The sequence below is a fragment of the Lepeophtheirus salmonis genome, chromosome 6, assembly GCF_016086655.4.
Source record: "Lepeophtheirus salmonis chromosome 6, UVic_Lsal_1.4, whole genome shotgun sequence".
Lineage (NCBI taxonomy): Eukaryota > Metazoa > Arthropoda > Copepoda > Siphonostomatoida > Caligidae > Lepeophtheirus > Lepeophtheirus salmonis.
In genome coordinates, this window is record NC_052136.2 from 24102296 (window position 1) to 24117304 (window position 15009).

Sequence of the window (15009 nt, forward strand, 5' to 3'; positions counted from 1 at the left end):
ATACATTTATTTAAATTATTAATTCAATTTCAGCTATTTATATTTACTGATAGTCCATTGGTCATTTGCTAAATTAATTATTATTTAATCAAATACCACATTTTTTCCCTCCTGGCTTAAGTTAAAAACAAGTGACAATATTTTGCAGTAACCATAATTGATTTCCTGATTCTAACGATGCAATCTATATATTACATGTAAATAAATGTCTGTGTGAGTTTGTCCTTCAATCATGACCAAACCAATGAAAGGATTTACCTAAATTTTTCATATAGTTTTTTAAAACTCTAAAAACGGTTTTTGGTAACGATTTTTTGGCCTTCAAGGCCATGACAGCTTAAAATAATATTATTTTTTTCCCACTCCACCAGTACAACATTAGTGTTGGGATGTATTTTGAATATTAGAAGGTTTTCTTTATATTCAGAGAAATAGGTGCAAGGCTACAAGTTCGGCGTCTGACCCAGAATAAAACAATTACTTCCTCATCACGTTAAAGAAAAATGCCTATGTAATGCCAATATATTATTATACTCATACACATAAAACCAATATTGGAATAATTCTTAAATTATACTGTATTCTTCCTTAATTTTAATTCCTGAAGGTCCTGGGCATCACTGGAAAAACCTACTCTAGTACAAATTGCAAATTCAGATCGGCTATTTTAATAGAATTGTAAAAATCAATGGCTATTTCTTGAATTTATCAAGAAAATTGCAATTTAAATATTAAGACTAGGTCGTCCAATCCTCTAATATTATTAGGGGGAGGGGATTTAATGAATAATTTTATATAGGTTTAACTATACAATGACGACGCTTTAAATATTGACGTCATCGTAGATGAGTGGTTGCGTGTTTCATCAAAGTCTGTTTTACTTGCCCAGCAGTCGGTAGGATACATTAAATCGAAAATTCTAGCAATAGTGACGTCATAGACTATGAGTGGTTGCGTGTTTTGTCAAAGTCTGCCTGTCTTGCCCAGCAGTCAGTACGATTCATCAGATTGAAAATTCTAGCAAGCCCGATTACATGATGGTCTATCCTTGCATTTCTATTAACCTTGAGTTATGCCAGATATTCCACTGGTATATTATATTTATATATTATTATATGTATAAAATCATTTCTTATATCTTGTATAAATAACATCCATATAATATTATAGTATAGTATATCCTGAGCTGGGAGCAATATTGTTATAACTTCCAATTTTGTAAAAATGAGATAAAAAGGGAAAAAGAAGAAAAAACTTTTATTATTATTACAACAAATATTATGAATCATGTTGCAACTAAATTGATTATTTTTCATATGTTTCTCTATTACTTAAATTTATCCGAGCTTCCTGCAAAAAAAAAAAAAATCGTTGGTTCAATCAATTTTCTATACATAAGGAAACTTGTACCATATTTTCTCCAGATATGCATTTTAACTACTAGGTGAGTAGTTAAAAACAATCAATTTTGAACCTGAAAATTATCAGAAACTAGCAAATGTGTTACCATTTCTTATCTTCAATGTATCCTCCATTGACTTTTATACTGATTTTGATGTGCCAATGGAATATCTTGCCGGTGGACATAATTTAATTTTGGCTCATTTAGTTCCACTGCTAGCCAAAGGAAGCCGGGAGAGCTTCGAGATTCGGTGCCTTCCCCGGCAATTACTGACCATAACATGCATCCAGAAGGAAAAGTCGAGTAGGTTGGCATCTCAGAAATATGGTGGCAACACTGGGTCACAAAAAGGACTGTGTATGCCGGTGCACCATATTGTTGAAGCTCGTCTCGATGCCAATACCGTTATTAATTATTGATGGTGTTAATAGTTTGCTTCTAAGTCAAGTTTATTATCTCTGCTGGTGTTTGTTCCTTGCGAATTGGATCAGCAATATCATTTTTTGGGAGGGGGTCAATTTACACAGTTTGTCAGCTGATCGGAGGAATTATAAATAGCTTTCATGTGGTGTATTTTTTTTATTTCTCTTTTTTATAAGTGTCCGATTTCAACTACGCACCTGGTATTAGCTTTTTTATTTAATAACATTTCTTGTGGAGAAAAAAAAATCCTTGATAGGCCTCAAAAGAATTCATATATATTAGAATGACCTTTTTTTAAAATAAACGATCAATCCTTTTTTGATAGACTTTTCTAATAGGTACATTCTTTCTAGTGTAACTATTAAATTAAAAATAAAAATCTAACCAGTGCGTGTTTCCAATCAAAAATGATTACCAGAAGGAACTTACCCCTTGGTCCCTTTAAAAACACCCCGACTAACCATTTTGAAGTTTTTGAAAATGCCCATAAATCGTAAATGATGTCATATGAAGTTCAGTTTTTGAATATTCATTCCAGATCTACAATAGAAATATGTAAGGATACATTTTTGAATAAATTACTTATTGATTTTCACTAATCAATAACTAGAACTTAGAAACTTTTTGTTCTACAATATTGCACATAGGAACTTCTAGTACTACAAATACATCCAGATCATTAAAACAGAAGCATTTAGTGTATTTTGGAAGGCAAACTATCTTTAATCCTGGTTATATTCATCACTTTCCATATTTTGCCATTCTGACTAAAAATAATATGATATTTTAAGTTAAAAATACCAGTTATATATATAACTATATAGTAACAAGATAATTTTCTTCCTCTCAGTAAAAAAAAACAATTTGGCAAACAAAGACACTTACATTGAAACAAAGGAATGCAGAAACAAACCAGGGTTTAAGGAATCATTTTATTAATTTTTGGTTTGAATATTGATAGGTTTAATCATACTCGTCCACTTCTTTGCTCTCTTCGCTAATTCCTCTCATATTAGCATAAAAGTTTATAGAGTTGGGAAAGTAAACATAGTTCAGGGGGGCTTTAACATCTCGGAGTTTTGTATCCTTAATGGGGAGAAAATCAAGATGGTCGTCTTTCAGCTTCCTTTGGGAAAGTGCATTCTTGATGTAGATAAGTTTGATGCCCCGCTTCAGAAATGGCATTGGAGCATATTTTGCCTCTCCTCTCATGCTCTGCCTACCCTTATAAAGGCTGTGTGGTTGTTTGTGTGTGCAGTGATCCATTCATGTGACGCACTACACGATCACTGATTGGCTGTCAATGACAAATAGGAACTTCTAGTTCTATAAGGCTACACAGAAGAACATCTTGCTAAGTGCGAATATGGAGGGAAATATGGAAAATAGAGAGTATTTAGTTAATAGAATATAAAAAAGGAGTATACATAATGGATTTGGGCGTTTTTTTTCTACATGTAAGTCACTTTTATGAGTAGTTCGTGTACCTAGGAAATTCCATCCAGTCTCTAGACCCCCCTCCTAAAAAGATATTATATAGGTCCCCTATTACTTCTTTAAAAAATAGGTTTACATTTTGATAATTGAAATTGATGATTAACTAATTTAATCGTTTTAGTAATAGAGCATGACGAAATCCATTTGTATCTAAGGTTGTAATTTTCTAAGTGGAAACTTCCACGATGTCCAAACTTGTATTTTTGTTTTCATGATACCTTCTTAATATCCATATAATATTTATAATACCCATCATTCCATAAATATGTGTTAGTTTAGATTTTGCTTTCTGTTCTTTTTTATATGGAATGTTACATTGAGGAAAGCGGGACTAGTAGGCAAAATTTTCACTCTTTGATATAACACACAGCTTATAGAAGTGATGTAGAGATTTTAGTATTTTTTTTTTGCTACTAAGTCTAAAAACTTATGCCATTAATTTAATGACTGAAATATTTCACTTAATAATATTTAAGGAAAAAATTTATTAACTTTAAAAAATACTCCAAGGTTGTAAACTTAGAAAATGAATCAAAGCTCAGAATTGGGTATATTTACTCTCTTAAGGAGTTGAAACAAATGCTAAGCTAATTGTGGGGGTTTTTACTAGTTTTAAGAAACTTTGCCCAATACCAAAATGCCGAATAACCCCTTTACCGAACCAACAAATTGTCGATTGATCACTTTTCCCAAGGACACTAACCCGAAAAAAAAAATTAATATATTTAATGATGATTCATACTGCAATACTACGTAATTATAATCCCCATTCATGTGACTCCAATTTTAAAAGATGAACTGTTTAATTATTTACCAAGAGTTGCAATGATTAAGTGTTAATTATAAACGACGGCAACACCTCGTCAACACAAAAATATATAGTGTATTTTGTTCACTGCAATAGATGTTTGGAAATAAGGTTTTCACAAAATGTATGCACACAATTTCACTGAATAGTTGGAGCATAGCTTGTAGGAAATTCTAAAAATTGAAAAATGGGAACTAGCTCCGTACGCGTATTGCGTATATTATTAGTATACCCTTCAGGGGTGTCCTCACGGGGGGTGGAGGACCCGTAACCCCTCCCCCAAATTTTAAGTTTTTTTTTTTACTTTTTACTAGAAAATTTAATATTTCAATTTTTTTTTAAATATGATTTTGGAATTTTTTTTTTCAAAATTATTTTATAATTGAAATATAATTTTTGAATTACTTTTACAAAAAATGTAATTTTTTGGCAACATTTGTAAATTTTTGAAATTGTTATCAAAATATTAAATCAAATATAATAAATGTTCATTGAAAAAAAATATACAGAAATAATTAATATTCTTTTAAATAAAAAAAGATATATCTAAAAAATCAGTATATTTTATAAGTTTTTAGTTATTTTGATCTTTCAAGACGAAAAATAAAACTAAATTATGAAAATGTTGTAAAAAATAATTTTTATAAAATTACAAAAGCAGATATTTTTGTTTTTTAATGTCATTTTCATTCGTTGGTAAAAACAGTCAGAAACACACTACCTTAACCTAACAGGAAAAAAACAAAGTTGACATTTTGTAAATTAGTGTCGACCAACAAAATACTTTTTAATTATATCTTGGTATGACAGGATTACTAGTATTTATGATGAGTTTTTAATCAAATACACATTTAAATAAGTTCCTTAAACAATTACAGTCATTCCCATGACGACTTTTTTTTTTTTAGCTTTTTAGTTAAATGACTAATGAATTAATATACTGCATTATATTTTCTGTAGAATAATCAAAATAAATTCATTCACAAAGAAATGACAAGTCACTAGTTTTCAAATTTAAAGAAAGATGATAAATTCGAACCCCTGATGTCGATTCAAGTATTATCCAAAACCCTTAGTCATTACTTTAAACAGAAATTATGCTGTCCAGTTTTCAACATTATGGATAGTAGAAGAGGTCAAGCCTCTGAATAGTAAATTGAAGATAACTTCCATGCCAAGTCAGTCTTTAATTAATTAATTTATATTAATAACAGTGAAAAATTGTCTTTTTTTTTAATATTAGAGGCCAATGCATGGAATTTTAATTTCTTTACCTGTTTTGTAAGTTTGATACTTTTTCAGTAAGAAAATAATAGGGTGGAACATTGAGTAGAAATTGTGAAGAGTGCATGCTTTCTGGTCATTTTGAACACATGAATGGAAAAAAGTAGAAAGGGAACAAAAAAAATAAATATTTGATAGACGTTTTTTCCTCCATTTTTATCCTACAAAGATATCTTTTAATCCAAGATCAAAAGACGCGTTATTAATTTTGGTTTAAACTTATTTGGCTTCGAGAATACTTTTTGTCTATTGGGGGAGGGGGGCTCAAGGTATAATAAATTATTTTATAGCTAACTACACAACTCTATGAATTTGCAATGTGAATTCTTTGAAGAAAGAAATAAATTCTTACGTAACGAATATCAATGATTAAGTGACGTCACCTCTTTTGTAATAAAAAGCGACATCTTGCGGCCAAAAAGTTTTTTTGTAGAAATTTGGACCAAAAAGATAATCTCATGGTCATCGTTTCATTTTAAAAAAATGAACGGATAAACGAAAATAAATTAACGAATCTGTGTTTGAATTGAAGTTTTTTGAGGAAAGGTTTGGATGAACACAAAATATGTGAACCAGTCCAAAATTTAATTTCAAATCTATATAAAAATAGGCATATTTCCTACAATGTTTAAAGTTGACTCAATTTATGAGAAAGACGTGAAACCACCTTTATTCTTAAAGGTAAAATAATTAGGTCTTGTGATTTAAAATTTGTCTTATTTGTAGGAGTGGAAATATTATGATAAATTAAGCTTTGAAAGGACGAAAAGTAACTAACATGGCATTTTCTCTCCCCCAAACAAGAACTATTTTAAATAACAAAACTCCGATATTTTGAATGGAACAATGGTTGAAGCTTGGACATTACTAAGGGCTTAGTTAAGATATATAAGGCCTTCTTTTTTCGATATGTATTTTTGGAATAAAAGAGACTCATTTGAGGAGTACAATAGACTTTCTAAATCCCATACATACATATATTTTTTAACCGATAAAAAAGAAACTACTTAGAGATGATGGGATTATATTATTTAACTTAACATTGTAGGATGTACGTAGTCAAACATTAACTAATAAAACTTTTAATCAAGATGGAAAAATAAGTATATACCTACACATATGTAGGTATATTAGGGTGATGGAGTTGCACTGTCTTTTTAAAAAAATGTGTAACGTTTTAATATATATAATCTATGCAGTTTCAGTGCCTTATATTCAAAATTTACATTGAGTACAAAGACCGCGAATTTTTTGAAAATGTGACAAAAAAACCTTTTCAAAAATCACATTGAAAGATTTTTGAATTAGCATAATTATGCTTTTTTCCAAAGTACAGTAAGACCTGGTCTAACTCCCACCTGTTTTAAACATGCCGCCGCACTAAGCGACTTATTTAATTTTCAAATATAAAATTGTTACCAAACATTAAACATAGTTTAAGGGGGCACATGTTCTAAGCAGCTGATGCCTCAATTGTCTTTGCCTGATCTCTTAATAAAGGTTCCACTGGATATATTTTAGATTAAAATACAAAGGTTAAAAAATATTGATACTATTTTTCTGAAAAATTGAAATTTTGCTTCCAAAAATAGGAAGTGAGTTTCCCAAAATGTAATTGTAGTCAAACCTGTAATAAGCGGCGAGTCAAATGAAACCTTTCACCCGTTTTCCTTTTTATAGCAATTCTAAATTTGATAACTTATAGTAACTGTTAAGTGAAGTAATAAACTTAAAACAGAGATTGATAGACTAGGTGTGCCTATATTTACTTTATTGGTTGTATCCAAAATAGTTAACATTATAGACCGGAGACCCAAAACTTGCAGTAGGATGGCTGAATTTAAAAATAGATAACAACATGAATTTCATGGAATATAGATTAGAAAACTCAATACTCATTTGTAATATGTTGAAATACTATATTTGGCTATATTTTTTTATTTACTATCTCCTTGTTCACAAGCAATAGCAGCCACGGCATGCAACTCTTGACGCCGTGTCCATTGTTTGCCTGGCTTTCATGTTGGCAACTCGAAGCAAATACTAATTTGGATGAGAAGTGTGGCAGATATTCTTCTCCAAAACCCTTTAACTACAAAGTCCAGGGCGTTGAGGTCAAGGCCACAGGAGGACCACATTGAGGCAGTCCAGAAGTCAGCCATACTGTTGCTGCAGAAGTTTAGGTACTTCTTAACTGCATGGTGCTTTAATGGACTTCTTGTTGTTGTACAAAGTCGGTATGAAGTGCAAAAGGTCTCTACAGTCTTCTTGGGACTGACAGCGGCACAAAAGAAATTGCTCACGTGTTGCCTTTTTTATTGTTATTCCTAAATTTTTACCCTGAAATAAATAGAATAAAAACAAAATTTGTTTATTTTTGTTTCAACTGTCGTTTGGTTGCCTAAAGAAATCTCGTAATTAAATACTAGGGATAAAATTGTAATGAAATACTACTCCACGTTTTGGTTTCCCGTGTTCTTCTTTTTTACTTCATAAAAGTTCTATTTTAGGGGATTTTTAATTTGTTTGAATTACATCTGTTTATATCTATTACAAAATTCCAGACGCACATAATGGATATTGAGCATCAACCTCACACTAATATAATTGTACATAAGCAAGTGAAGTAGTAGAATCTTCATTAATAATTCAATAGGATATGTTTTTACCCTCCTACTATTTTGCTTTTATGTTGCTTACTTCTTCATCTTCCTTCATATCATCAATGGCTTAACTTTGTCACCTAAAAAAAGCTAATTTGTTAATTATATAGAAAGTATGCTTGTTGGATATTAGATATAAAAATGTACACATTGAATTGGTTTGTAGCTGAGTTATTTATACAGTAGTGTTTGTACATATTATTATATATTTTAACTTCTCTTATAAACGACCCCAATAGAGTTGTTTTTAAGAGGGGGGAATAGTAGATCAAGTAATGAACAAGTATAGCTAGTAACTATGCTCTACCCAACATAATAGTTTAGACTTTAGAGATGCTCGGGAATTACAATTATATAAGCTATGGAGTCCGTTTGAAATTTGTGCAGTAAACTTATTACATTCTTTTTCTATAAGTTTATAGTACTTAATACGTAAACTTTACAACCATTTAGAAAACACTTTGCCACACTCAATGTTAAGATTAGATTATATATTTATAATATTTACATAAATTATAATAATTTTTTTAGCCCGAGTCGCTACAAATTTTCTGACTCCACCAAAAAAAGTGGCCGACTCCGACTCCACAGCCTTGTTTAACATCCTATAGCTCTCAAAAGTGAAATAAGAGTAAAGTAATTTTTTGATCAATTACATAGCTTTACTCATAGAGAAAACAATCCACAAATAGTGATAAAAATTGGTTTCATTTTCTTAGTTCGGTCGTTTTTTTGGATTTGGGAAACTGAAGAGTGTATATTATTTTCCTAAGCTTTTGTCATTAGTATTTATGTAATTCCTGAGAAGTGGACTTCCCTTTAACATTGATATGTATGAAACTGGATTGAACATGCTCAATAAATACTTTGTTGATGGCTCATAATTCTAAACTTTTGTTGAACTCAGAGCTACACAGATAATTGATTTTCCGCAACTTTTTTCTCTTCTTTTGTTCAATAGGGGAATAAAAAAAACTTTTTTAACACTTTTTAAAGCCAAAACATTTCTATTAAAATTATTTTATGCAAAATAACTAAAAATGCTAGAAAAGATTTTTTGTCGTTTTTCATGATTTGATTGAGATGTGCGACCTTGTAGGACAATACAATTTTGGATAGGCAATTTAATTTTCCTAATATATAAGAATGGTCCAGAGCTTTCAAAAATAATATAGTCTGATACTTCTCAACTTTTTTCAGTGATGTAAATATTTTTCACCCATGTACTACCTGACCGGCACAAAGCATTTTCAATTGAAAAAATAGACGTAAAACATTGTGGCAATACTTTTTATTTTATTCAGCTTGGAATTCATATATATGAATCATACTCATTCTTTTTTTTTTTCAATTTCTTTCCAATAGATGGAAGGAGATTCTATATCTGTAGCCAGTAGACTTTTGAGTTGATGCTTTTTTTTAAATATAAGTATATTACACCCCCTTGGAGTGCCTCCAAGTTCCCCAAGGGCATGTGTCTACTGGTCTGGTCTAATATATATATATAAATTTATATTCGATCGATATATTAGTGAACTATTAAGATTGTTCGATTTAAGACTCTTTGAGAATAGTCGATAATTGGCCAAAGTTTGCCAGTTTTTACGACATATTACTATGTTTTGTTAGATAATCAATTATTCTTAAAAAACAATTTAAGCAGTCATTCAATTCTCCATATGTGCTCGTATGATTTTTTTTTTTTTTTCAAGTTTTCGTGTTATTTCTTTTTAAGAATTGCAATATAATTTTCAAATGAATGTTTTTACTTTATTGCCTCTTTAAATTGCATCGTATTATCTTATATAAAAATACATTTATGTATAATATATATACCTTTAAAATATAATAGTTTTATTTAAGATTGATTGAACTATGAACTATTTTGATATAAAGAGCTTATACCAATGTAAAAAACAGAAAAGAAGAAATGATCTTTTGCAGCACATGTGCACTAATCGAATGTTTTGAATCAATGTTTAAATACGATTTATAAAACAAAAATACGCCGTATGATTGATTGCAATAATCGTATAGATATTACTTTTAATACCTTTTTCAGGAAATTTATCAATAAAAAACATTGAGATTAGCATATATAATATGAATATGTTTTGAACTTACCCATAATTTCTTGCAAGTATATGAGATTTTTTTATTATTATAGCAATGTTTTTATTGATTCTCTATCTTATTCTTAACTCGAGATATTTCCATTTTGAGGCTGAAAAATGATGAAAAACGATAGTTTTATTTATACCCTATAACTTATTTATAATTTATAGTGATAATAGATAAGTGATAGCTTATATTATAGAAAAATATTCCATCTTTTATTCAAAATAATACCTATTTAAAAAAACATAATATAAAATCTTAACGTAGAATAAGTCAACTTATTCAAGTGGCAATTTTAAAATTGATTTTCAACTAAAGTATCATATTAACTATGTAATGAAATAGGTAACAAAAATTGAATATTAAAACAACTTAGATTTCAGAATATAACTTAAATACAAGCTGAATAATATGTCAAGAAAAAGGAAAAGTTGGCTACACACCTTTCTCTCCCCTATTTACATGAAATTTCCTACCTGTTCTTCCAAGCACGGGTTTGACCTTTAGAGAAGTCTTACTTAAAACTCTTGTTGGCTGTATGATATTGGGTCTAAAGAAAACGCTAAACTTTACGAGGTCAAAGAGAATGAATAAAAAGTAAGATTTTATTGGTGCAAAATATTGAAGCTAATATTGGGCCCACCCCTAATATCAGTCCTTGCAAAGCATTCCAAATTTTAAAGCACTCTCTTTCCACCATTATTTTCATTGTCATTACAATAAATAACCTACTTCAGTTTATTAATTGAATTCGTTTCATATCAAAAAATGATATTATTGGAACAGCACAAGAATAGTTTTCCATTATATTTAATTAATACTAAATGAAAACATATAGAATTGTGATAAATATTGAATATTTATATTTTCAAGATAGTCGAGATTTATTAATGATAAAGTCACTAAAGGGTGAAATATTTGAATAAAAATGTTATTGAACAAAATAAGTTCACTAAGACGACTGTAGCGTCCTATTCAGCCATGTTTTTAGTGTATAAAATTTGACCAAATAAGGCTTCAAAATTATGGGACTAACATATCTCTATAAAAAAGGAGCAAAAGAATGCACCGCAAAATAAACTTATTGCTTAGAGTCTTAATTAGAAGTGGGATAATTTTTGGAAATAATCCAAGAAGTACACGACCCATAAAAAAGATAAAACAATTCAAAATACATTTTTTTAGGTTTTTTTTTTAATCCTTACAATAGTTCTGATTTATTACTGTGAAACTTTGCTAAAACATTCAATTGAAATTTCTTCACAGTAATATTTTTTCTCAAGTATGAAGAAACGCAGAACCTCTCTTACCCTCAGCTTTCTCATGACCAAATTTTTGAAGTAATATGCGATGTGCCGCTTTCACTATTTCTGGAATGGTCACTTCATTTGATAGACCACTGCATCGTCTTGGCAGCTCGTACGACCTCGTTTTAACTCAGTTACCCAAAAATTTACTTTCGTAAACTAAGGAATAGACTCAACTAGATTAGAATCTAGTTCAGCTTTTATATTTGTTGGGCTGGACCTTTCAAATAAAAGTATTTTTCACATGAACATGCCCAATTTTCTTCATTTTTGCAAATTCTCTAACAATGTTTGCTATTGATGGCTGCCATTCAAGACAGTATTGCGCCTTCAAACTTGAAATATATGCGTTATAGATTGTGTACTTTCAAATAAAATGTGCTTTATTTATTATTTAAAACTACTATCATTTATTTGTCGGGAACATTGGGGGCCGCCCTTGTAGATATGACAGAACACACATTTGTTTTTCATACAGATGGAAATATTAAAAAACAACCTTTATAACGTGAATAATGAAGCAATCTTACAAAATTCAAATCTTACAATGCCAACCGCCAATCCACATTTATTATCGTTATTTATGCCATAGAACACAAATATGGTCTTTAAAGATTTCAATTACAGGAGATTATCCCTATTTGAATTATTGCATATTTAAGAAGCAGCAAAAGTTCCCAAATTAAATATAAAAAAGTCGATTAGATTGCTTTCATCTAATCAATTCAAAACTATTCGAATACATTTAATGTGAAGCATTTTTCAATTTGGGGTAAACTTCTTGTTTCTAAAACATGAACTACTTATTATTATTAGTCAAATATTTACTTAATTATATTTAATTTAGAAATACTTTCATGCAAACTCATATTGCTTATTTATTAAATATTCAATTAGAAAATTAAAAGTTAAACTGAAAAAATCAATGAAAATTGAGCTTTTTTTTTGACAACAAATACTTTTAAATAGTAATACAACGTTTATTATATAGATATAATAAAACCTCATTGAAAAAATATTTACTTCTATTTATTAATCCTTCATTTTACTGGATTTTTGTAGGAAATTTATTCAAGACAACTTAAAGAATCATTTATCTTTTGAAGGCCAAAATATTTTATATCAATTGTTATTACCTGCAATTTTCATATATACAGTTATTTCATTCCAAAATATGGCTCTGAATCGAAATTATCCTCGAAATTGAGATTTAAAAAAGGCATTAAAGCCAAACCTACTGCTGTCAAAAATCTTATAAATCCTTTTCGGGTTCTATGGCTTAAATAACAATTATAAATTTGGATTTTACCGGGTAAGCGAAAATGCTGTTGCATAGTGAAATTTGTAATGAGTAATTATATTCCAAAAATAAAACCACAAATGATTGAATCTTCAAATAACGAACTCTGAATGAGCAAGGGCTCACTGCGATGAGACAAGATAGAAAAATAACAATTTCGGCTGATATTTGTGATAATGAATAAAAAGAAATCGTTTAGAAAATTTTTGTCAACTAACACTGTCTCAATTGAATGTAAATCACTCATTAAATAACTATCCCCAAATCGGCTTAAGGGTAACAGTTTATAGAATGTAGGAAAATATGTAGAGATCTCTTCATTTTCACATCGATTGATAAAAATATATTCATTGGGGAATAGCTCTTGATCATTTTTTTTTTGAGGGGATAAGAATATATTATTATACATATATATCGTATGTACAAGAAGGAAAACAACCATTCGAATGAGTTCCCTGGAGAGACGATGAATTCCGATTCTCAAAATAAATAAAATCTTTAAGAAATAGGGGAAATTCAATCCATTATTTCAATACATATTTTCCTTTGAATAACAACATTTTTAGTATTGTGTCGACGTAGACTTTTATCAACTCGTTTCGACTTGTCTCGTTTTCTCATTCATGTCTTGTAAGTTGTACATAAGTTTTCGTACAAAAATTGAAAAACTCACAATAACCAATTAATACAAAGGCATAAGATACAAGGTCTGATTAAAAAAGAAACCGTTTTTTCAAAGTTAATTCTCATTCAATTTTAAATTTTTTTGTATTATGTTTGTACACATACCCAAACTTTTACTTTGATAGTTAATTTTAGACAGATGTTAAAGTTAGACGTCTTTTGATGTTTTCTGCAATTTAGTACTATTGAAAAAAAATATTGTTTACTCTAGAGGCGGATCAGTCTAGAAAATATTGAGCTTTGGCCTAAGTTAGGCTACGATGTGTCGTGCTTTAGTTAAAAATATAATAATCTATACAATACAGGTATTGCAATTTATACTCACGGGAGCTAAATATATTTGAAACATCATCATGTAATAACTAATTTATGAAGTAAAATGCCACAGAATCAATATTGATTTAACTTATTTTAATGTGTTTATGAATTTTCCATCTTATAACTACGCCTATTTTTTTAACTTCTAATGTTGGAGGACATTTTAGAGGTTTAATCAATGTGGGTATGAAATCAATCCTAAAAATATGATACAGTAGAGGGGAGATATACGTTGGTGGTATTGAAAAATATTTCCTAGCAAGTCGAAAACTTAGAGTATATTTTGTTTGTCTTTTCAGAGCCTCCAATGCAGAGGATTTGAAGTTCTAGACCGTAGGTTAATGTCGAAGTAATTTTTGGTATCAAGTTAGAGATAAGATGATTTTGATATTTGCTTTATTACCTAAGAATTAATTTTTCCATCAAAAGAAGCCCATAAACTCAAAGACACATAAGAAGTATTTGACATAGGGATTTGTAATTCGTAATCTTGTATCTTCATTTTTATACAGTTTGATCAATTATAAAAATAATTCTTTCACAGTTCTTCGATTGTTCACTTCCTCCATATATAACACTATTCAGCAAAACAAAGGTCTTGGAACGCCTGTAGACTGAACCCCACATTTGCTAATGTTATTTAAGCCGTATAACACGAACATGACCATTAAAACTTTCAATCAATGAAGGTTTGGCCTTTAAAGCATTTTTTGGAAAATCAAGTTTTTAGGGTACAACTCAGATTAAGTGCCGTATTTCGACATGAAAAAACGATACATATATGAATACTTAATTGTAACACTTACAAATAATCAATAACGTCATCGTCAACATGTTTTTCAGGATGACGACATCGATTAAATAAAGGAATTATTTTATTTTAGAAATCAAAGTAGGGCTGGAAAGTTCAAGCTACCTGCTTTTTTTGGACTTGGTAAAATTAAGACCAGACAGTGGGCTTTTGTGCAATGACTTAGACCTAATCCATCTGTAGTTTATTTTCCAAAATGTGTTATTTAGTTTAAAATAACTATTGATAAAGAATAAACAATCTCTTAAAAATTTTCAAAGAAATTTTACCCAAATTAATATTTAATTTACTTTGTATTTCATTGGTAAAAAATTTTATGGGCACACCAAAAGTCGTTTAACTTTTTTATCCATCAAAAGCAAACTAACAATGAAAATGAGTAATATTGTCCAAT

General features: G+C 29.5%; 2 long non-coding RNA genes across 2 annotated transcripts; both read right to left on the reverse strand.

Annotated features, from left to right (window-relative positions):
• Positions 1-1242: 1242 nt before the first annotated feature.
• LOC139905719 (uncharacterized) lies at positions 1243-3179 on the reverse strand. The gene is made up of 5 exons (XR_011780733.1): positions 2711-3179; positions 2447-2592; positions 2255-2365; positions 1411-2183; positions 1243-1350 (listed from the first exon to the last, which is right to left on the reverse strand). It is a non-coding gene; the product is annotated as an uncharacterized lncRNA (long non-coding RNA).
• Positions 3180-7359: 4180 nt separating this feature from the next.
• Positions 7360-11685, reverse strand: LOC121120485 (uncharacterized). The gene is made up of 3 exons (XR_005865076.2): positions 11506-11685; positions 10202-10301; positions 7360-7754 (listed from the first exon to the last, which is right to left on the reverse strand). It is a non-coding gene; the product is annotated as an uncharacterized lncRNA (long non-coding RNA).
• Between the last annotated feature and the right edge of the window lie 3324 nt (positions 11686-15009).